This window comes from Cavia porcellus, unplaced genomic scaffold (genome assembly GCF_034190915.1).
Source record: "Cavia porcellus strain 051 isolate PalLab524CR breed Dunkin Hartley unplaced genomic scaffold, mCavPor4.1 scaffold_8, whole genome shotgun sequence".
Lineage (NCBI taxonomy): Eukaryota > Metazoa > Chordata > Mammalia > Rodentia > Caviidae > Cavia > Cavia porcellus.
The window spans coordinates 19508616-19513027 of record NW_026947491.1 but is presented as its reverse complement, the minus strand read 5'-3'; the positions used below and the strand labels follow the sequence as shown (position 1 = coordinate 19513027).

The window sequence follows — 4412 nt, the reverse complement described above, 5'->3', positions numbered from 1 at the left end:
TAAGCAAGCAGGCATACAGATCAGTGACTCTTCCTATAGGAGGCTGGATTAGTGACTCATAGCTTCCTCAGGGTGATAGAGACCCATGTAGTATATAATTCCTTAGGATGTGGGTGTATTTGTTTAATCTTTTGTCTTGATTCCTGGCTCACAGCAGGAGGTGTCTGTCTGCCCCACAGTTGCAGGGTATCTGATCTTCTACACTGGCTCCTTTGAGGACCTAATCCTGACTGACTGTGTATAATATTTCTATCTAAATCTTCTGTCTATAACAATCCTCCCTCTAAAGCAGTAACCAAAACTGCCATCGGGGAGTAATGCATGAAGACTGATCTGTCTTATTCAGGGTGAGGGGGTCATAGTTGTTGATCAACAGTCAGGAATACTCTGCAGAAGTTCCATCTAATGATTTCAAAAGATACCAGGCATTTTTATCCTGGTTATGTGTACAGCTTTAATTCTGGTGTAGACAAAGGAAAAGAAAGAATTATGCATCCATGAGCCAAATAATACAATTCTTAGGGTAATAATGAGTACAGTAAACAAAGATTTTCATTAAAAGAGCTAGTAATGGCTTCCTATAATGACAAAGTCCGGGGAAATTTAGAACCTCACATGCCATCGATTTGTCATCTAATATCTAAAACGGCTGCTAAGACATTAGCAGAAGATTCAGGAATACATGCATTAAGTTTTTATAATTGCACAAGTACCTCCTGTGCTAAGTATCTCCTGTCTCATGACTTCTGAGTTCAGAGAATGGCCTACTTTACTAATTTAACTTTAGGAGAGAGAGACCAGCTGCAGTGTCACTTAAGGCCCATTGGAGATATTTAATTAAGGGCTTGATATGCATCATAGAACCTTTTTTCTGGACATGAGCTGGTGGATCCCAGTAAAAGGAACATAGCATATTTGTTATTTGTATTTATCTGAATGATATCATAGGTTTTGGAATCATTTAGGCAAAAACTAATTTATTCAAAGTGTGCATGAGAAAAACATGAGCATTAGAGCTAAAAAGGTCAGTTTCAACATTGATTCTAACATCCAGTGAACTGTCTCCTGGGTGACAGTCAGCAATTGTGATATTAAGGTGGCATATTCTGGTCACATGGAGCTACAAATTTTGTAATCCAAAATATTGAGTATTCCCAACCAAATATTGCAATTCATTTTCCAGTCTTCCACACAACCCAAAAATTTGTATTTGTAATCCCATCAAGACGTTATTGGAATCCTAGCAAGTTAATTCCAATCTGCTACCTCCAATGCAACCCATGGTGAGAGTAAAGACACCAAGACATATTCAAGGCTATGGACATTAAAAAGATCCTAAATATAATCCCAATGAGGATTTGCTGACAAAGTCCTTGATCTCAGGCCTATCTTAGAATTTATTATCTTGTTAAGGAGGCAGTGGCTTGAGGATGAGTGACAGTGAGGACGATGGGATCTATGTAACTTGAGCTGGCTAGGCAGGTAGGGAGAAAAACATCTTTGAAAATTGCAAGGTGGATGACACACAGAAGGATCAGCCTGCATAATTCTATTAAGTAGCAATGGAATTGCTTTTGGAGGTTGTTTCTTGCAACTCTCATCTGTAAATCTTTGTGCCCCGGGAGCCTCTATTTCCAGGCTCATACCAAGTTGGCATTCCTGGAGCTGACTGGCTCTGCCGTCCAGCTGTGCTCATATCTTTTTCAGAGAGCATTTTGTAAGGAAACAGGAGACTGTCTGATGGCTTTAGAGATTACATACCAGTACCTCAGCTATCCATTTTTGCAATGCTTAAAGCTAATTGAAGAGAGAAGGAAATACCAGTCAGCCGTGTACATATCAGTATGTGGAACTAAGCTTCAGTAAAATCAATGTTGAAGCAATTGTTCTGCATTCAAGAGGAGTCACTCAAATTTTCTCCTATAAAACTAAAGAAAAATTTTAGACATTCAAAGATGTACAGGAAAATGGAATTCAGGACATTTAGTAGGATGGACCCATCTCCATCTTAGCAGATGGCATGTTTTGGAAGGTGATCTCACCTCGGACTGAAAACAACAGGTGCACCTGAGACACCATGGGAAACAAGAACTCTCATCCCTGAAGCCAGGGTACAGCAGTGATTTTAAAGGTGACATCTATGTGTGAATACATCACCTCAGCTCTGCCTTGTATAAACATGCATGTGTGCAGATTGGGTATTTCAAATAATTCCCTTTTCTTGAGTGTACAGTTTTTCACAGAGTGCCATGATAAAAAGATAGTGTTAGTAAGAATAGAAATATATTTGATGATTTAAACAAAATTTAGGAAAAGATATGCAACAAGTGAATGCAGAATGAATAGACATAAAATAAAAATGTATAAAGACAGATTCTGGAGAAACTATTTAGGAAAGAAAAAAACAATATTATGAAACAAGAGCAATTTTTCTTGAATTTTGTCTCATTATATTGATATATAGATTGAAACCTGCACATTTGTATTAGACAACACACACACAGAGAAAGAAACTAAAGAAAAATAATTGTGAAGTTTACTTTAAATTCCTAATTTAAAGATATGTAAGTTAATTGCAGCCACATAACATTGACAGAAAGAGCTCAGCAAAGACCCTGGATGCTACTCTGAGTCACATCTGGCTACCCATCTTCCTCTTCCTGAGCCCAAAGCTCCTTATGGTGCTCAGCCTGGGGACCAGGCCTTCTGAAGGGGTCAAGGAGAGGAGGGAGCTGCAAGGTCACAGACCATGTGCAAAGGGATGGGAATAATTTAATTTTCTAACCTGAAACATTTACTCCTGTGATAGTCAATGGCTCCTTATGAGGAGAAAAGTAAGAATATCATTTTTAAATAACGAAGATGTGACATTCAAAGGAAAATTAACTTCTCAAAATGTATTTTGAGTTTTATCACCATTTTAAAAAATTCATATAGAAGAGGCCAAGAAAATAATATCTATAAATAACAAAAACTGAACTTGTACCTTGAACATTTCCTAAGTCATCGAAAGCCTGGGTATGTCTGCTCCCTTCCTGTGATGTTAAGATAGAGAGGAAACCCAAGCGGCCTCCAGGAAACCATCAGTCCCCTGCTTTCTGCTCTGCACCTGCTCCTGGAGGCCTGGCCTGGTCTCACTCAGTGGATCTCCATTGCCTCCTGCTGCTTGGGAGTGCCCCTGCATTGAGGTTTATGTCTGGGCTCACAGTGACATTCTCTCACTGTGTCTCTAATACAGTAATACACGGCCGTGTCCTCGGGTCTCAGGGTGCTCATCTGCAGATACAGCGTGTTCTTGCCATTGTCCTTGTAGATGGTGAATCGGCCTTTTACTGAGCCTGCATAATATGTTTTACCACTGCTACAGATGTCTGTGATCAACTCCAGCCCCTTCCCTGGAGCCTGGTGGATCCAACTCCTGTGGAAGCTACTGATGGTGAACTCCGAAGCCACGTAAGAGAGTCTCAGCGACACCCAGGCTGCACCAAGCCTCCCCCGGATTACACCACCTGCTCCTCACACAGGACACCTACAAACACAGGGATACTTTGCTTAGAAAAATATTATACATGTCATCTATTTATCACACTCATGTCTACTCACACACTTTCTATCACTTGTTTTTCATCAATTACCTTTTAAAATGAAAAGGAAGAAAACCAAGCTCAGCACCAGCCTCATGGTGAGACTTTTGTGCTCAGTGCTGATCACTGAGTGGGAACAGCTGGGCATCCAGGGCTGGGTTCCTTTGCAGAGATTCAGGGTGAGGGCTAGAGTGGTTTTCATCAGCACAGGAAGGTCCTATTTGCATAACCTCTTTCTATATAGCCAGCTATATTGAGGAAGCCACAGAGAGAGAAGCCACCAAAGCACATGAGATTGCTTTGAGAGGTGTTTGGAAGAGCCCAGATACTATAGAATACACGGTGTCTTATTATGCGTCTGTGTAGTGATAAACGCATGACCTCATCTGTCTTACTTATGTTTACATATCCGTAATTAATGAATTTGATGATTTCATGTTTGCAGATATGTACATCGAGTGATAAGCATAATGACCTATGAGATGTGAGTTGTATTTTATAAAACTTCCCATGTATTTGACCCTGTAAACGTTGCCACAATTCTCAACTGCTGATGGAGCAGTTCCAAGACAGAGTGGTCATACTTCATAACGTTTGTCACTGGTCTTCTTCTAATCAGAGAACATGACAAGATTTTCTGTGTTGCATTAGACTGATAAATGATAAATGAGACTGTCCATTTTTCTTGCTGACAAAATTAGCAATCTAATATTCAGTGATGATGAACATGAGTATTGTGTATTGCAAAGTATCTAATATCTTCACATTCTTGTTCTACGTTTCAGTATACGCAAGTTTTTACTGCCATCACACAGAAATTCATGGGGA

The 4412-nt window shown here is 39.8% G+C and overlaps 1 pseudogene; it reads right to left on the bottom strand.

Annotated features, from left to right (window-relative positions):
• Window positions 1-3138: 3138 nt before the first annotated feature.
• Window positions 3139-3681, bottom strand: LOC111755916 (immunoglobulin heavy variable 3-66-like; annotated as a pseudogene).
• Window positions 3682-4412: the final 731 nt, after the last annotated feature.